At 45.5% G+C, this 19,595-nt stretch overlaps 1 protein-coding gene across 14 annotated transcripts in view; it reads left to right on the plus strand.

The window, feature by feature from the left end:
- ARHGAP32 (Rho GTPase activating protein 32) overlaps positions 1-19,595 on the plus strand; it is a 246,324-nt gene that overhangs the window by 188,473 nt on the left and 38,256 nt on the right. The window contains exon 1 of one of the 14 annotated variants that reach the window (XM_075774822.1): positions 8,659-8,848. The exons of 12 other annotated variants lie outside the window; for them this stretch is intronic. The gene's annotated coding sequence lies outside the window, so the exon portion shown is untranslated. Of the gene's footprint in view, positions 1-8,658; positions 8,849-17,945; positions 17,968-19,595 lie in introns of those variants that run through there. One more of the 14 variants, XM_075774823.1, reaches the window with a different exon arrangement.

Raw genomic sequence — 19,595 nt, forward strand, 5'->3', positions numbered from 1 at the left:
TACAGAACCTAGATGTAGTTGAAATAGTTGATTATCATTTTGTGCTGTTTTTATAATGCCTGATGGCTAGAAAAGCCAATGCCCAATTCTAAGAATCTGCCTTCTCGCAGGCAAATCTTCTGCAAGTGATTTCATTCAAGTCAGTGAGTCCAAACTTTAAGAGTACTGCTTAACAAGACCGGGTCTTGCATGTGAATGCTCTGCAGTATCAGTGGCTACGTGGCTATTAGTCTGTGTATCATAAATTAGCTTCTTCCCCTCCCACCCCCACCCCCCCACCCCCCAAAATTTCTAAATATAAAATGTTCTTCTTTTCCCAGGCTTACAATTTGTGCCTCAGAAAGATACGTCCACGGAGCGTGCCAAACCCTATTTGACCATGTTCTGGAGGAAAGAACTTGCTTGAATAAGAGAGAAAAGCAATGTGGTTAAATACTATAGTTTTATGGCAACATAAATGACCCTAATGTGTACCCAGTTGCACACTGATAGCAGAAAACAGCTGTGTTGTGTTGTCATTGTCATGACAACATCGCTATAGCTTTTCAGAACTAGCATTAGGTAAAATTAAAGCGTTCCAGTGAAACTAAGGAACTGAGATGTCTCTGGTACGTTTGAGGTACTTAAACAATTTGATTGTCAGTTATTGAGAGGTATTTGATAACAGACGTTTCAATTTATTTTTTTGTTTTGTTAAATTATATCTGGACTTTTGTTTTCCTGGATCTCCTAAGTGCTTTGGGGGAAAATGTAAGTGGAATTTTAGGATTTGTTGGAATAAGAAGTGGAATGTCAGTTTTGTTTTCCAGCAGGCTAGATCAGGGCTTTACAGTAAGGCAGGCAACATGCCTTATTTCTTGCAAAGTGTTCAGACAACATGTTCTCCTCTTATGTCCCTCCGTTTCTTCTAGTCCCTTTGTAGTGAGGTGGAAATGAATTTGCGGGGTAACTGTACCTTTCGTAGCAATCATCCCAATCTATTCATTGGGTACAGTGAATAGGTTAAGGGATATTTGATATTGAAGCGATGCTAATAAATACAACCTGTCAGAGCTCACTGGGGTCCACAACGCTAGGTATCGTCTGTCAGTTTATTGAAGAGGCTAACATTTGTGCAATTCAGTGATTTTAAGGGCTTGGTAAGTGGCAAACATCTTTTCTAATTGTATTTCAACTGATTGCAAATCTTCTTGTGGTTGCCGACGTGTAAAGCTCTGCTTCTGCTGAAATCCTTGTCTGTGTTTCCATTGTTATCTTCTAAAGTCACCAAAGGCAGATTTATTTTTTAGCTAGCCTTTAAGGCTTTATTTTACTTCTGTAATAAGCGTTGTATACTTCCTTAAAAAAAAAAAAAAAAAGGAAATTTTTAGCAGTATTATTTTGCTGGTAGTTTGCATCTTGGATACATTAGGAATGACAAACTTAGTCTTCCATAATTATGTTGCGTTGCTTGCTCTCAGTGCAGTGAATTCTGATAAAGTGCTTATTTAATCTGAAATGCTCCAGTAATTACCTGGTTTTAGGAGAAGAGGGATTTATTGCCATGACTGCCCAGGACTGCGCACAGCTATAAGACATGCTGTTGCAGTGGTTAGTCTTTCTAGGTCTTTAAATTCGTGTACAGAATTGAAGTACACATCAAAACTGCAGCAGCATTTTCCTGTTAGTTTTTCCTTGGAGTCTTCCTTTCTCTTTGCTCTCCCTCCCTTGTTTCAAGTGATTCTTCCCCCTTCTTTTTTTATTTTTTCCCTTCCCATTTTTTGGCAGAAATAGAAAGGGACGAGAGGTGTGGGCTGATCTGTGGAAACGCTGCTATATACAGGATTCATCTGCTCTCCTTTGAAAGTTGCACCATAAAATCTGTGATCTGCTGGAAAGTATGAGTTTGAGAGAACAGCTCCCTCGAGCCTGTATGTTAGGAACAGACAGAAACTCTAAATTACAGATTCTGTGTTCGTTGGGCAATTATGCCTGGGTACGTATGAGCATCCCAACAGCAGCAACGTATGTCTCGCCCCGGGTATTAAAGAGTGACTCTTCACCCCTGTCTGGGGGAGTGAATTTGGTTAAAGTCGAATTTTGCAAGCCAAGCAGCATCGAGCTGTGGGTTTTCTTTTGCTTTTTCTCCATTGGGAGAAGGAACCGGGCCTCTGGATCCAGGTCGGCTGCTCCAACTCTCCCTTTCCCATACGGAGGGCACAGTAGCCCCCGTGGCTTTCCCCACAGCCAGCCATTGAGGCACAGCATTTCCAGTACAATTTGTACAGCTGAAGCTGTCAACTATCTTCTAAATGTCCCGTTTTATAAGAGGGCAAGGTTTTGAGACCTTTTCCTGTAGAGCTGCATGAAAAGCCAGCTGAGAGTTGCTCCGTAATTTACCATTTTAGGAAGCTGCAGGAGTCCCACAGGTACGTACGGATGCAGATGCCAGTGAACAGCAGTTTTGGGAATCCTGTACCAAACTGGCACAAGTCGTGGATTTACATGGAGCTTAAAAAAAGTTCTCAAAGTTACAAAGTGTCAAACTATTTCTTCTGCACACTACAATGAACCTCTGACTGTGAGAACATATTTTTATGTGTAACTTTTGAATTCAGTCTTCTCTGGTAAATCTGAAATACTTTTCCTGTCCACTTAAATAAAATCCATAAATCTTGGCTAGCTCATAAGTGAGAGACAAGCAAGAATTTTAAGTATTTCAAATAAGTTCCTAAGGTTACATAACATTAGGAAGTCAATTTATTCTTTTCTCCCTTCTTAATCCTTTAATCCTTTAACAGTGCAGATGTTTTCTGACAGTAGTAGTAAGAAGTTGTTAGTATTCTTTAAGCACCCATGGTTGTGTTTCTTACCCAAAGACTCCATGGAGTTTTAGGTAATGTTTGTAGTTGTAGTATTTGAAAATCTGAACAAATAGATATTTTTGTGACATTTCCCTAGGTGCTATGGAAACACTTCTTGATGATTATCGGGTATTTGTGAGTAAATTGGTTGGCCTTTTTCTTCAAGAAGCCTGGATTTGAAAGCTTGGAGTTTTCCCTGTAAAAAAGAAGGGATTTGGGTATTACTGCGGCGTCTGAACGGTCAGGCAGGGTCAGAGGCAGAGGAAGCTTGGCAGGGCAGGAGACTCCGTGGTTTGGGGAAGAGCTGCAGGAAGGAGAGGAGTCAGGACTGAACCCGAAGGCTACCTGCAGGCTCTAGAGACCTGAGATGAGGAGAAGGGTACAGTCTGGTTTTGCTGCTTCATTTGTTTCTTTTTTAGCTGAAGTAAAAAAGAGAGTTTTCTCATGCAAGACCTGCTTGTCTTCTCCAACCCCCAAGAAGGGCAGCCTTTGCAATTTCAGAAACAAATGTCATGTGCGCAAAGTAGTTTACAGGGATGAGTTATTGCACATGAGTATTGCTTTGTACCCTGTGTAATCATTCGCACGAGTGCAAACAGTGAAAAAGGTGATTGCTCTGGTGACCTTTTGGCTTCTTTGTACAGTAGCACAGCAGCACTGAATGAGGTCTTGGTCTCCAACCTCAGCTCAGGTTTGCACTGATGATCTTCCTGGCATAGCTGAGTCTGCTAGAAGTACCAAAAAGATCACACGTGGAGCTGAGACAGCTTATCTGCCAAAAAAATCCCAAACAACAAACCCCAACCAAAAAACCCAACAGAACCACCCTGAACACCCAGCCAGGGTGTAAGCACACGTGTCCTGGCAGAAGAGCCCTTTGCTCAGCTCAGGTTGTGTCGAGGGAGGAGCAGAGCTCTCGGAGAAACATCTTCTCTCTGCATCCCACATCTCCACGGGGAGGCACTACTGGTGTAATTACAGCCATGGGAATCAGCCTCCCGTCTCCTGAAATCATGGGGAAATGCCTGAAGCACAGGTAGAAGGAAGAGAGATATTAATTTCTGTATCCCCTGTAGTTCAGTTTCTTCCTCGTGCGTGGTCACTCGTGGCCGCTGAGGCTTTCAGAAGAAGTTGAACCCATAGCCGGTAGCTTCAGGCTTCCTGTATTTTGACAGGTAGTTTTGTGGCAAGCCTTGGCCATGTTTCCTGGGGAATTTTAATTGGAAAAGAAAATAAACAGGCATGGCGTATGGCTCTGTGCACAGTCTGTAGGTAAGAGAGAGATGTATTAGTGTTTCTGTTACGGAAACATTCACGGCTTTTGGGGCTGGCATGCTTAACCTTTTTTGAGAGCTTGAATCCACCGAAATAGGATGTCTACTTGTGAAGTAAAGCGGTAAAACTTGGCTGAGTGCAGGGGTGTTGGAGGCATCGATGTGCTATTAATAAGGCCAGCTTTCTTTTCACATGTTCTGTGCTGCTTTCTCACTCTGCCTGCTCTCCGCTTATTCAGGTTGGGGGGTTTTGTTATTTTTAAACTAGATATTTTTTTTCCTTTCTCACAAGCTCTGTCAAAATGGGACTTAACTCTAATAGTAGTTGGCTTGAGCAAAACTCCGCAGTTATGCTAAGAGCTTTGAAATAATGCGAAAAGGTAGTTTGTTCTGTTCTGCTTTTCCTCTTCTTTTCTCCTGAATAATTCTGTAAATTAGCGTGGGAGCCTAGTTGTGGCTCAGAAATACTTTCAGGCAGCTTTAACCCTCGATGATAGCACATAGCTCTGATCTCTTCTTGCATTGGCACATGGATTTAACAAGGGTCATGCTGGTGCGTATGTCCGATCTCCAACTAAAACTTGGTCCTGTTAAGTTCGCACAGGCTGAGCAGCTACGAGGAGAGGTGCTTGGGCTCTGCCTCTGATGCCCGTAGGGATCGGTGAGGTTGCTGCATCTGCAAGAAAGTGTCTGCATGAAACTATAAATTAATGCTAGAAGTGAATGGACGCGTAGAAACGCATATTGTCGTCTGCTTGGACAAGATCTGGGGCACGTTTCCACCAGAAATCCTACATAAGCAGCCAAGGCAAGACAACTCCTCTGCCCCTCTCTGTCTCTGTGTGTGTCTCTCCTCCCTCCTTTTCTCCCCCGCTGCCTGATAGTGAATTTAAACTGCTGCAAACTGCAGATCAGAACGTTACTCTGGCCTTTAGGACTTGCTTCGCTAGCTCATGAATCAGTCCGTGTCCGTGATTAATTCAGACGACTTTGCTGATCTGGAGTTTCATCTGCCGGATTTCATTTAAGAACTTGTGTCAGTGCTACGTTCAATCTTCAGCATTTAAGTGGGAAGTTGGCATCAAATTCTTTGACTTGTTCTCATGGGAACTTGCTTTTGCTAAAGGAAAGGCAAGTGAAAGTCTTACGTTACTCGCTTGGCTATGTATTGTAGCTTCCTATAATACATAGGGGTTTTTACCTTTATGAAGGGAATATTTGGAATGTTCTTCTTGCAAACCTGCGAAAAAAGACCCAAAAGAGTAAGTCACCACATGATTGTCCAGGCATTCCGTAACATGAGATACCTTTATGTCGAACCTGGTTTCTGTGAGCTCTGTGAATCAAATCCAGTCATTCTGAGGTTACCCCATGGCAGTCTATTGCACGGTGTCCTGTTCTGTCAGGACTTTTTTAATCTCCCAGTCGGCTTTTATTTATAACCGTAGTTTCTCCCCAAGCCCCTTTTTTTAAAAAAAAGGGAGGTTTGTTTATTTGGGGGGTTCTTTTTTTGTGTTTTGAGAGTATTTGATTGCAGGATGAATCTAGCTGAGTAAGAAGCGGTATTGAAAAATACTGGCTGGCTTAACTTCTAATAATGGCTTGAAGCTTCCTTCAGTGGTTAAATTTGCAAAACCAGAAAGGAGAAGAAGCTACGGGGTATATTAATAACAGGTTTTTTGTTCCTCTGCCTTCCCGGTACTTGTGTCTGAAATAACTTTTGGAGGATAGGTTAAACTTCAGAATGCTTTAAGGACAAGCACGTGGATGGAGTCTTTTCGTCTATGATTTCAAATGCTTGGGCTTGTTAGCTGTGTTTAAAAGATAGACATTTGTTAGCTACCTCTTCTGGTCCACTGCAAGCTGGTGAACACGTAAGTAGCGGAGAATGCATCTCTCTTGCTTGTTTTTGTTCCTTAAAATTGTCTGGCAAAAGAAATTAGGAACAGAAAATAAGACCCACATGTGAAGATTGCTTTATTATTTTCAATCGAGAGATCCAGAAGCAGCGAGAGGGCATCCCAGGATGTTCAGTAGAGCGGAGGGCAAAGATCCCCTGCCGAGGGCCGAGCTCGGAAGCTCCAGAGCCAGCGGAGTTACATCACGTCCGTGTGGTGACATGAACGAGCTCTTTAGCGTGATGCCGTGCTGTGCCGAACACAGACTTGCTGTATCCAGACGCGGAAGAGCCGCGTCCCTGGTTGCTCAGGTTTCGTTCCTGTAAGAAAGGCCTTTTGTAACAAACATTAAGTATTTTTCTTTACAGGAAACCAAGTGCAGCTGGGTGAAAGGTGTGCTATTGTACACCACGTAGTAAAATATCTCCTCAAGCACTGTTGATCATCGGAGCAATCGTTTTCAAAGGGAATAGCCACATCTGCAGTTGAAGGAGCTCTGTGTTATTGGTGACGCAGCTCTTATATTCCTGCTCTGATTAGCAAAAATTGGGATTGCGCAATCTCTGGCTCTAGTTTGAAACTGCGTGACAGCAGAGTGCGCATACCTGGACAGTTTGTCACAATGTGGTTACTCAGCCTTGTAGGACTTTGCCTGCCCAAGCCTGGCGTACATTAAAAAGCAAAAAAAAAAATCCCTGATGTAGGTTTTGGGCAGCTGCTAATGTTACTACTCTGTCCTGCGTCCTGTTTAGCTATTTTGAATTGTTGTATGTGCGTTTTGCACGTACATTTTGAATAGCGTTGCTTCTGTTGTGTTCATTCCCCATTTGTGTTGGGATTTTACCAACTTTTATCGATGGGTTTGTTAGGAAGAACATTCCTGGAATGGTGAATTGGTATCAGGAAAAAGGTTTTGTATTCAGAATTGTGCATAAGCACATATAAAACCAGATTTAGGAGTCACGCTTGGCTGCTAAGGAAAAAAAGAAATGTGATCGTTGTCCAAGCAAACAGTAATATCCAGTAATAAATACCAAGTGTAACAAGTAGCTGCAGAACAAGCATTATTTGGAGATATGAGTCAGCAAACAATTTTGAAAATAACACATTTGCTTAAGGAGAATCTGTGAACACCAAAAGAAATGAGTTTTACCCTCCTGATCCCCAAGATGTCTGCATAAATAGAAGCAGATTCCTCTTTAATCCTTCTGACCCTGAGGTTGTCCAACTTATCTAGTGAGCCCACATTTTAAAGCGTGTGACAGCAATTACTGAGATTGATAAAGTGCATTGCAGCCTCGTACGAACTGAGGAGCATGGGGTCAGTGTTGGTTAAACAGAACAGCAGCAGTATTTATTCCTCGAGCGTGCCATAAACGCAGGTAATGCCACCAGCTTCCCTGGCACTAGGAGGTGGCTGGAAGGCTTGGCTGAAGTTTCCCAAACCCTGTTGCCCTCTCGGCCGTGGTGTGGCTGGGCAGGGATGCTGTAGCTGGTGGTAAAGTCGAGTTTCGGTGTGTTGTGCTTTCTGCTCTGGAGTTGCAGTGTGCTGATACTGTTTGGGTTTTTTGGGGCTGGGCTGTAAATTAGGTCACTGTAAAATGATCTGTGTCGTTTTGCTTTGTTTTTAAATAGCAGAACTCCTGGAGAATTTTTAATTGATTTTGTTTTCAGTGATCTGATCAATGCGGCCACAAACTGTGCTGGTTAACAGCCGCTCAGAGGGGAAGGGGCATGATTTCTTTAGCACTGCAATTAAATGAACAGAATGGACACCCCAGGTGCGAAGTGTCTCTGCTGTCCCCAGAGCTCGGGGGCAGACAGGCTCACCTGCGCGTGGCCCAGCCCGTGTCCACTCTGCAAGTTCGCGTGTGCTTCCATCGAAACATTCGAGCGTGCTCATCACCTCTCCCCTCCTTTTGGACGTGCTGAGACTGTATGATTTGCAGCGTGAGCGGTGAGCAAGAGACCTGCACTTAAATGGTGGTGCAGATGTATCCCTCACCTCTGCGGTCTTTCTGAGATGAGGGCTTTGGCCCTTCCTGCGGTAGTTTTGGGGGCATGAAGGTGCAGTTTAGCAAGGAATGAAGAAGCTGTGGATAAACTTGTGTAGTTCTCCTGGCCGCGTTCTTTGCAATCCGTGTGTTTTTGCAAGCTGGAAGAGGATGGCAAGCCTGGGTCCATCCTGATAGCGGAGGTTGACGAGAGGTCATGGGTTCTGTTAAGAGAAACCAGAGGTCTGGCATTCCCCAGACAGAGCTGTGTTTTGCTTTCCCTCCCTTTCTGATCTCTGCCCTTTGCCCGCTGATGGACCGAGGGCCATGGCCCAGCCGAAGGGGCCACCGGGGAAGGGAGCAGGGTGCAGGGCTGGGCAGGGGACCGGCGGTGGCCTGTCCCCGGGGCCGGGCTTGCCGGCTGCGGGGAGGCAGAGCCATCCCCGGGCAGGTTGCACCGGGGACGTGCTGACCCCGCTGGCTGCCGGCCCAAGCGGAGCATCCGAGGCGGGGGGGGGGGGGGGGGCACTTGGAGCTCGGGAGCCGGCGTGGAAGGAGGCACCTGCGGGAGGTGGAGCCGGGCCGGCGGGGCTGGTTTGGCCGGGGAGGGGCCTGGCAGGAGCCGCAGAGGCGGTGTGCACCCCCCCCCGCACCTCCCAGAGCCGCGCTGCTGTCGCACCGTGCGGGGGGCCGGGGCCGAGCCGCCGCCTCCCGCTCCGCCTGCAGCGATCCCTGCTCGGGCAGGGGCGGGCAGAGCTGAGCCAGAGACCCCCGGGCGTGGGGATTTGGGGGGGGACGACCGCCGGAGGGCTTTGCTGCTCTGCGAGGAGGAGAGGAAGGTAAGAGAGGTCTCTTCCCGCCCCCCCCCCCCGCATTAGCGTCTGTCTTATGTAAGACTTGAAGAGTATTTTTAGGTTCCTGCGCCCACTTGTTGCTTAGTAACTTGCCAGGTATTTAATTTGCAGGTTTGGAGGATTAATGTCTTTGAACGAAGGTTTTTCTTTTCTGGCGACATTGCGTCGGGAAGAGGCGGCGTGGCACGTACTGGCGTTGAGACCCCCCGGCTGGGCACAGCAGTACCCGGCTGTGCGGTGAGATGTCCTGCACACGGACAGGACCTGGATGGCACAGGGCATCCTGCCCGGAGCAGAACTGCTCTTATACAGGGGCAATGCAATCCAGGCTCTCAAATGATTTCTGCTGTGGAGGGGTAGCCTAGGATCAAGATTTTTAGCCTGATGAAAAAAATACCAGATACTCAATAATTTCTAGTGACGCGCTCTCACCTGACACCCTGGCTGCTGGTCGTAGACCCGTTTGTTGCTGCTGTGAGAAGATCCTCAGGGATCTGTGCCCTTGGGCAGGTTACCTGGCTCGGTGGTTAGCTTCTCTTGCCAGCGTAAGACTGATTAACTCCACATAGTTCCGCTGCCCCCCCCCCCCAGCTAATTGTTTTACTTTTGTTTCCCTTTCACTAATCTCTGACTTCTGGATTCTATTGCACCTTTCTACTCACTAGGTCCATAGTTGCAATCTGGTTTATTGGACTTAGGCTCGGGCCATGGGTGTGTAGCAAGCCTGAGCTGTTAAAAGGAGCCTTTTTCACGGCTGGGCTGATTTGTGTGAGGATTCCCACCCAAATCCCAGGGGAGAAGGAATTTCAGCTTGCAGGCCCCCTCTGGCGCAGTACGGTCCTTGGGGTTGCAGAGATGTGAGATCAGTGCCTCCTGCTCAGATTTATACCTAACTCCCAAAGAGGCAGCTGACAGATGGGAATGTCTAGAATTTGAATTTCAATAGATTTTTGCATATCACTATCTTTTTGTTTTCCCTCCCTCCCCAGACTGGCACTCAGAGGACACAGGATGCATTCCTAAGCATTAATATTATTGATGCTGTTGTTCAGGAGAAGGGGGCTTCCTGTTTAAAAATGCTAGTCCTTTGTTTGCTGGAGCCCCAGGGCAGTGAATGCACACTCTGAAAAATAAAATTCCCAGGGAGAGTCGTTACCGTGATCGTAGTAGACACTTTGCAAGTAGCCGTGGCTCGTCTGTTCGTATTTGTTCAGAAAACCTCCTAGAAGCTATAGTCCATTTTAAGGACTAAATGCCCTGCAGAATCTTATTATTTATGACAGAGAAGACAAGAGGCCTTCCCTTTCCACTCTTCCCAGACCTCCTTTGTTCTGGGCACCACACAGGCATGATAAAAGAGTTTCATCTGAAATCAAAGCTCTGGACTGGTAAGATAAAGGAAAAGAATAAAGCAGGCAAAACAATGCAATATCTGAGTTCCTAAGTCTTAGAAAGCAGATTTAGTTCACCGCAAATCCCCAAATGTATTGGGCCCAATTTTCATTTTTATTAAAGCTTTTTTACACTTCTTTAGCTGTGTAAGGAGGATGTAAGGGAAGAGGTGGTTTTCATCCTCTAAAGCTGTTGTATCCTGCCTGTGCAGATGTGAACAAGGCTCATGTCTGTTGTCTTCAATATTGTTTCCACTCCGGGTGAGTGAGAATTTTGCCTCCGAAGGCAAATTTATCTCAGGCCTTAATGCAGGTGTTAATAGCTACAGCATAAACAATTTAGAAAGTCAGGGTTGTAAACAGAAAAAGAACGAGAATGATATCTATCTTGGAAGAGTAGGTCACTGTAATTTGAAAGTCGCTGATTGGGGCTGTAAACAGCTGCCCTCTGGCTAGTGAAAAGGGAGATAGGCATCTTTCGTGAAGGGATTGGGAGAGCAGCAGGGATGTTACCTGTCATACTGGGAGCACCGCATACTTCAGAAGAGTCTGTATGCTCAGGATTGAAGTAACGGCTGTGCCGTTTGGCTTAAGAAAAGGGAGGTAGTGTGCTTTGACTCGCATCTCCTTCTTATTCCAGATGGATTGCTTGAGTCCCTTCCTGGTGGAATAGAAAGGTTCCTTCCCAGTGTCTGCCCCAGGCCTTGCATAAGAGCAAACACCCTCTCACTCCAGGATTGGGCTCCAGCTGCCACAGTCCTAATTATTCAACTTTAGTTATTTGTTGATTCACGTCAGATCTTTTTTCGTTGCTCGCCTCCTCCCACCACCCAAGCTGGAGCGTGCTGCCGCGCAGAACTGGAGTAACTTGACTGCCGCAGTCACTCCGGTTATCCTGGTTTAGCTGATGTCAAGGATTGGGCTGAAGTGTGATTTGTGTTTGAATGACTAGTGAGAGCTCTGGGCTGCGTGCATGTGTCCAAAGTACTCGATGTTATTCAGGGTTGTCAAGTTTTTGGAAAATCTCCTCCAGCACTGCAGCCATTTGTAGCAGAAGTAGAAACAGCGCGCATGAGGCGCAAGCAGCCGTGCTGCAGCTTCGTTTAAACTGTTTTGAAGCCTTTTGATCAAGGACGGGTACCGCATGCGGCATACAGCTGGTGTTTGAATAAGGTAGGGCAAAGGCAGTTTGCCTTCAAATAAGTATGGATTTGAGAACGACTGAAGTCATGGCTGCTGCAGGCAGGACAATAAACATTTGGTTTAGGTTCTGTTAAAGGGAGGTTGAGGTCAGCCATCAAGAAACTCCATCTGTAAGGATAGTTACCAGCTCAAATAATTACCAACAGAGAAAGTGTGGCGTTGTCTTCACTGGAGACTGTTGAGTTGGAGAAACCTCTGGCAGAGATGGCTGCGGTACAGTTGAACCTGCGCTGGTGTCATGTAATGGGTTAGGTGGCATCTTGGCTCTTGATTGTTCTCCCCTCTCTTCCTTATTTGCAAGCATCTGGAGAGTCTCTCATGTGCAAGTACCTGGTTGATCTTCATGCTTACTTGGTTGTAGACGTTGATGCTTACCTGGTTGTACTTAATGCTACCGCACTACTTGAGGTTCGAGGTAAGAAATCTGCTAACCAGTAACACCTTCCATGGGACACAGCACAGCACCTTTGGGTTGTTCTAACGCAGGGTTTCTCCTCAACTGTACGACTTGTGTAAGTCTAGAGATACATTCAAGTTACAGTATCATGTTCTCTTTACTGTGAATTTAGCATTACGCAAAAGCTTTGGTGCATTTTGATGTCAAGATCTCACATATATATGAGTGTAGCGTGTGCTTGGGCATGTGAGGTCAAATGATCATGATATCCCAAAGTGAACGTGGATGAAAGACCAATGCTGTCTCCCTGACGGGCAGATGGGATGTTTAGTTCTGTTTGTGGTAGTTACCTGAATCGGAACCTGAATCGGATCATTAATCTCCAAGGTAAGTGAGATAAACAAAAGGACTGCATTAAACTCTGCTAGAACACATAAAAGCTTAGCAAAATGTAGGATGCAGGAAAGAGAAGAAGATATTTTGAGTGTCTCTTGCTATTTTTCTCCTAGCTCTACATTTCCCAGTTTGCTCCCCTTATCTCCCAGTCCTGCTGCTGGCCTGGTGACCTCATTGCATCACCTGAGCTGCTGAGGCTTCTGCCTTGTGTGCTAAATGGCCTCATCTCTATCCTTTTGTTTTCAACTCCCACTTTCTTCCAGTTTTGGCCTCTGATAACTGGTTACCTTTGAACTGCAGCCTGGTCTGTTATTTCCTCACCTCCAACTGCAAGCCCTCGAGCCCATCCCTGCCGCCGTGTCACTAAGACTGTATTAGTCAGTGCGGCTTTTTTTCCCAGATACAATTCAAACGTGTTAATAGAATTAATAGATTGACCTCGTCAGCCCTTGTACCCTTGAAAACACTTTCCTTTCTCTGTTAGCCTTCAGCTAACTGATTTGTATCTCCTAACCATAGACTACTCCCCTCGAGGTAGGTTTGCTGTGCTTCAGGGAATTAATTCAGGGATGTCCCATGGTCTGTTTGTTCAGGTCAGGTCGTATTATCTCAGTGCTCCCCTACGGCCTTAGAGTCTATGAAAAGCTCAGGCGTATCTTTGGCCTGGAAGGTATTGCAGATTCCTTGGTACCAAACTGTGCTATCTGTGGGTAGGTGGCACACTTATGCGTCTAGCTAACCTTGAGGTCGTTGTTCTTAACCAATTATAAATAACAAATTTGGCAGTAAAGAGCATGGAAAGCATTTTTCTCATTGTAAATAGAAAGAAACCTTCTCCAGACAGTTCAAACTGTAGATAATCTTTGCGCATATCACGACAGATGTGTGTGTTCAGTCAGACAAATAATGTTGAAAGCAGTCGATGCTGCTGGTCAGATATGCTGTTAGCTTTTCAATTTGCAGTCTTCTCTCTGGAAGAGGACCAATTAGACCCAAACACAGCAAAAGCCGACAGAGGTGGTTGTATAATCTGGGCGTGAAAATGCACGGAGTGAGTAGCCGAGCTGGTAGATCTCTGATGTTCCTCTGCTAACCAAAATAAGCCGATACTCCAACTTGAGCTAAAGGCTGAGGTTGGCAAGGACTAGGAAGAGTTGCAGATTTGTTGAGACTGTTGCTTACAGACACTGCCCAAAGGATGCCTCCAAAGCCTGGGCAGACACAGGAATAAGTGCAGCTTCCTTATTACGAGACTTTGTAAATAAGAACAGCAACATCACTTACCCGTTTTAATGACCTCTTTTAATGGCTATGTGTGTGGTGCTCTTGTGATAGCTGGAATATGTACTTATTCTTGGCTGGTTCTTGTCGTCATAGTTAATTTTAATGTTTTTTATCTAATGACACTGAAATTATTCACCTTTAACGTATTTCACGACTTCTTATAACACAGAGGCCAGTCTTAACTGATGCCAGCCTGGCACAAGATAAATGCTGCAGCATCAAAAAGCACGCAGCATTTTTATTTTTCTTTTCTTTAGAGAGCAAATCAGTAAGTACACATTCATGAAGGTTATTGGAGATAGAAGGATATTTTTACACTCTCACATCTGTGGAATTTTAAAATCTCCTTCTGAAAATCTTATGACCCACGAGGGAGCCCACTGTAGAGATTAGGGCAATTATTGATGTGGTGTTGGTCGGTCCTTCTTCAAAACCAGCGTCCTGTTGAAGGACTAAAGGACGGTGCTTGGTGGTGCGTGGTTCCAGATTCTGGTTGGGTTTTTAGGGCTGTATAAATTAGCTTCCAAAATAGAATCTGCTGTGGCAGAAGGAAAGGAGTAAAATGTCTTGTTGCTAAGGAACATGACAGAAAACCGGGAGATGTGACTCAGTTCTTGGCTTTGTATAATTTCCCTTCAGTAAGGTCCACAGAGCATGGCTTTCTAAGTGTGAAGGGATGGATAATAAAAAATCTTTACTGAGGTTTTAAGGAGGGGCCGAGATAATTGATGCTGTGTGGGGAACCAGTTGAGCTTGGTCCACTCACGCAGTTAAATGTATTCCCGAGCGTCTGCAGAATCGGGAGCAAAGGAAATAGGTGGCAAAACCAAATCTGGTTTCTCATCTTCCGATTCCTGGTACTGCTCTTTCTTCAACAGTCTGCTGCTGCTCTTTCTCTCCCTGCAGTGGAGTTTAATTTTAGAGGAGAATGCATCTTGAGGGGCTAATAGCCTGGAAAAATTTGTGCTTGACTTGCTGTAAATCTCTCTTCTGAGAGGATGGATTTCACTTTTGTTTTGTAATACCTAGCTAAGCTTTTGTTTTTACGGCATTTCCATGCCTTTTCCCATCTTCGATTTGGTGACTGGATATTGCAGTTTGTTTATATATTTTAAACTCTGCAGCCACATGTGTTCTTGCTTTTGACCTTAGCACCACGGCCCCCTTGCAGCAGGGGACAGCTGGGTTCTGTAGCATGTAAAATCACTGCTGTTAACAAGAGAAACATGCTGGCCGTGGGCCGGGAACGTGGGTCAGCGTACACCCTCCAAGATATTCTCTTAGAGTCAACATTTACTAACCCTGTCGTGAGTTCCAAACTAAAATATTAGTGACAGCAACAGGAGATAAAGCAGGTCCTCTGTATTTGTCTAGCATGGGTTTGGTTTCCCTTGGCCAAAGTGTGAGAGGGCTGCAGTGGGTTTTTGAGGATGTCCTATAGGAAACTGCCGTCATCCCGTTCAAAACATGTTGCCGGGTCACTGTACGCCCAGACATCTGCCGAGCAAGCGCTTACCTTTTTTGTGGGCAAGACTTGAAATCTGCTGTTTGCTTTTCTGTTCTTTGTTTCCCCTGGTCTTTGGAAAGAGGCAGGTGTGAGATGGGAGATGCTGTCATGGCCTGCAAGGGTCTCGTTACATGGATTGTCTTCTCCAAGCCTTTGCATCAGCGGGTGGGGGGTTCATACTGAAAAGGGAAAGAAAATGCGCGCACAAAATAGTTTTGGGGACGCAGTCGTGCTGCATTTATTAAAACCCTTCTCTTGTTTGGTCCCCATGTTTCAAAGCCAGTCAGGAGCCAGTGCTCTTTTCCATCCTACCTTTCCTTTTGTTGCCAACGCTTTGGGCAATTGTAATTAAATATTACATTTTAGAAGTGGTCTCAGGAAGAGTTTTATGGCCCAACCATGATACTTCTGCAGTTTGGGCTGAGACACACGGTATTGTTGGACTGTGTTCTAATCTTATGGGTGTAAATCCAGAGTAATCACATCCCTGTCAAATCTATACAGGCACAGGAGGAAGCAGAATTTGGTGCTCCGTGCCTTGGTTGTGCCTCAGTGAATTCCGCTCGTTTGCCAGCGGCCGAGGGTTTGATTTTGCAGAGCGTTGGCTTTGGCAGGGAGCTCAGCATCAGAAGGTCTGATCTCCCGTGCTTTGCTCCGCCGCCCCCTCGCTTGGGCTCCCACAACCGCTCATGCTCTGCTGCTGTAAGAGCATCAACCTCAGCGGATTATTTGTATTCCGGGTCGCAGCAGTGACTTAGCTCGCAGCGCGACCTCACAGACACAGGGGTGTAGGAACACAACAGGGATGCCACAATGGATGTGAGGGCAGCAGGTCGAAGAAGGTGCAGGAGCTCTCGGCACATCCCAAGAGATCCCCGTGAGCTTTCGGTGGGTGCCCAAAGTAACCCAGGAAAAGCAGATTGTGCTGAACAACCGCCACGAAGCTACTTTGAATCGGCTGATGGCTGACGCGTTTCTCCAGTAAACAAGCTGCGTAACGTATATCGTGAAATGCCTTTTCACTCTGCGGCATTAGGGTGAACAAGCCCTGCTCTTAATGAAGTAATTGTTATTTAATAGTTTTTATCAATGTCAGGGGAATTTCAGGCCTCGCTTACACAAAAGCTTGGTGGTATAGCAGCAAAGGCATGGTTTGATTGATAAACGTTCCTGGGGGAGGTACGGTGTATGGCAGTTTCCCAAACCCACAATCAACTACCTGGCACAAGGATTCCTTTTTCTTCCCTCCCTTCCCACCGTACAAAAGCTTTGCCCAGCGTAGTTCTGTCAGCTAAGGGTGTGATAGTTTTTCTCACTCCCAATTGACGCATTCGTGCCAGCAAAACTTGGAAAGTAGTCCAACCTCAGGTGGGGTTTTTTTGTTTTGGGTTTTGATTGGGGTTTCTTTTTTTCAGCCAGTCTCACTGTGCTAGATGGAGAATTTGTCTGTGCTTGTCCAGACCAGGATATTTAGCCAAACCTGCCTTTCTGAGGAAAATCAGCCCCTGCTCCTTCTAGGAAAGCCTCTGTTTGTTGGTAAACAATTTGTTTTACAGTGGTTAAAATAAAGTAATATGGATAGATGTCAGGATTTTTGTTTAGTTTTGGTTGCCTTTCAGTTGGTAATTCAGCAGCATCTCTGACCATAGCAACCATGTAAAATTGTCTGGTAGTAATGGTGTTTTGTCATCTGAATTTACTTCTGTGTCACTTACAACCACACATGGAGACACAAACTGTGAATGGTTCAGATTTATCACATCCCCATGTGATTGGCAGGAAGGTAGAAAAGGACTAACTACGTTATCCGCGTCTCCTTAGTTTGTAAAAATTTTAGATTTGTTTCTGGTCTAAACCCTGTGCCTTGATTCCGTAACTTCCATCAATCACTAATTCTGGAGTTTTCAAAATGGACAAAGGGGTGGAGGAGCGTAGGACTGCTGAGTACTGCTTGCTGCTGCTGGTAAGGAAAACATTTATTCTGCAGGATTCCTGGTAGCAACCGTGGCATCAGTGTTTATGCAGAAACTGGGGCTCCAGTGCTAGCTTCGTCTAACCCGAAATGCATCAGAAATTAAATCTCTTAGGCTGCATTGCTGGTTTGGGGATGAAATGATGCCAGAGGACTTGCAAGCAGGATAGAAGGCATTTGCCCTTTGTTGCTGTTGGCGGAAAGTCAGCATACCTGACAGCCTCCTGAGCTCTTACCGCTTGTAAGGACAGCTTATCTTTATCAGACACCTACTTGCTTTTTTGTTCTTTTTTATAACCTGTCAGCAAAGAGATGACTGCTTGGATCCTCTCACTGTTCCTTTTTACTTCGCCACCCAGGAGAAGCCTAACTCTATAGTGAATCATTCCTGCGTAGGTATAAAACTCCGAAGTTGGTTTAGCCCGAGAAGCTCTCTTACCGATCGAAGAAGAGTGGTGCGGGAAGCTGCGTTGAACCAAGGAACCGTGCGAATGTTTCCACAGTCGATAAGTGAATTGTTGGTTACTTAACCTGCCCGGGCATTGCCTTGGACTGTTGCTCTGGGACACTACGGGAGTGTGTTTGTAGGAGTCGACTTAATGATGCAGAAAACAAGACAATTATTTTAACCTGTACTGAGTGACTTAAAGGCGGAGCAGATTTACTGTGTTTGAAAAACTCAAGTCTCCTTTCTGGTTAGTGATGTAAAGAAGTATCAATACCGTGATCCAACATGGAAGCGTATCCATTGCACCTTTTTGTTGTCAGTGCCTGAGGTGACACTTGCTGACCCGGTCACCAGCACGAATAGAATTTCTGCAGCATTGGAATTGCATGTGTTTTTCTCCATTTTTAAATGTGTTCTGTGATGGATTCATTTTTAATTCAGTCAAGCAAGATACTTCAAGAAGAACTGTATACAGAGTCTGTGAAATGATTCAAACGAACACCTAAGTATTCGTAATTTCTTTATTTGTCAGGCTGTTGTAAAAGCGTCTGTCTGGGGTCTATCACCTCCAATAGCATTATCACAAGAGCCCGAGGGTGCTAACCCTTCGAAATTCCACACAAGTCAGGATGAGACTCTGTCTCCATTTATTTTTGAGCGGGGATGATAAATCTTTACTGTTACTTTACTGTGATGATGGATACAACCAAAATCTATCCTAACTTTGTTTGGCATGTCAGTACAATCTTATTGTGTGTAATTATAAAAACCCCGCCAAACAGAAAACATTCCTTTAATTAAAGCCCCCACAGCCACAGTTTGTCACGCTCAATGCTTCTGCGTTTTGTTAAATGATTCGGGTTTGATTATTGAGAACGCAGGCGTGGGGTTTGCTGGAGATTTTAGGTATTCGGATGTGTTTGGCCGATGCAGATCAGTGTGCTGTCAGGCTGCTAAAAGAGACTTTACCAAAAAGCAGAACTCTATTCATAGATGGAAATACGTTAACGTCATTGGAACCAGGTTTAGTATAAATAGAGGGCCTATATCAATACCTGATAAAACAGAAGGAAAAATACTCAGCTGTTTAAAGGGATTAAAACATCATGAAGCATAGCGTGCTATAACCTTGTTCCTGGGACAAGGTTTTTCATGTTGTCTGGTTGTAGAATACCCTGCCTGCCTGTATGAAGCGTGCCTGCATAAATCTCTCTTGCAGAGTCCCAGCTCCCGAGGCTGCTGGCTGCATTTCCCGTGGCGTGTATTGGCGAGCAGTGGTGACACTGGAGAGACGCACCTTTGTCACAGGGCGTCTTCGTTGCTTTTGGTGTTTGTTGAAAACAACGTTACTCTGCTGAAATTTGATTACGGCACTTAATGCAGGTGCAATACGTGGTTGGCTTTCCTCTCTGGGATGTGAGGTGGGAGCAGAGAAGAGTGATTGCCGGTATTGCCTTGCGGTGCTGCAGGAGCCTTTACAACTTCCTGGAGCTGTAAAGGCTTCCTCACAAAGCACAGCCTTCATACCTCCCCATTTGTTCTTTTCAATAGAGCTCTTCTGTCAAAGTTAAACTGCTTTTAAATCATGGATACAATGGCACTTTTGTTGGGGAGGCTGGAGACCTCTGCTTTCAGAGTGGGCCTGGGAAGAAAAGTTGACATTCAAGGGCATTGTTCTGCTTCTCATTCAAACTGGTGCTCAGCCTCTCCTCCCAATTAGCATGAATTTATTTGTGGCACCCACTTCTGCCCTGCCTCACTCTCCGTTCCCTTCCACTGCGGAGGGACCGGATGGTTTTAACAGAGTGACCGATTTCACCAGCACAACACAGAGACCATGCGGCATCACATGGAGAAACGGAGCAGGAGGTTTGGATGATGGCACCTGAGCTGTGTGCTCGTCTCTTTGTAGACCTCTTGTATTTATTCTGGAGGGGATAAACTGCATCTCTTCCATCAGCTGCCTTAGTTCTCTATTAGATAAAACCAAGAGAGTAAGGCTTTTATCTTGCAAAGGCTTGGGAAGACTCAGGGAGCTAATAACGCGCTGGGATGGGCTGTACCCCGCCAGCTGCAGAGAGGTTCATTGGGTGTGCTGGAAGGGCAGTCTATAGCGCTTAGAGCTAAGTGTCCT

This window comes from Balearica regulorum, chromosome 23 (assembly GCF_011004875.1).
Source record: "Balearica regulorum gibbericeps isolate bBalReg1 chromosome 23, bBalReg1.pri, whole genome shotgun sequence".
Taxonomy (NCBI): domain Eukaryota; kingdom Metazoa; phylum Chordata; class Aves; order Gruiformes; family Gruidae; genus Balearica; species Balearica regulorum.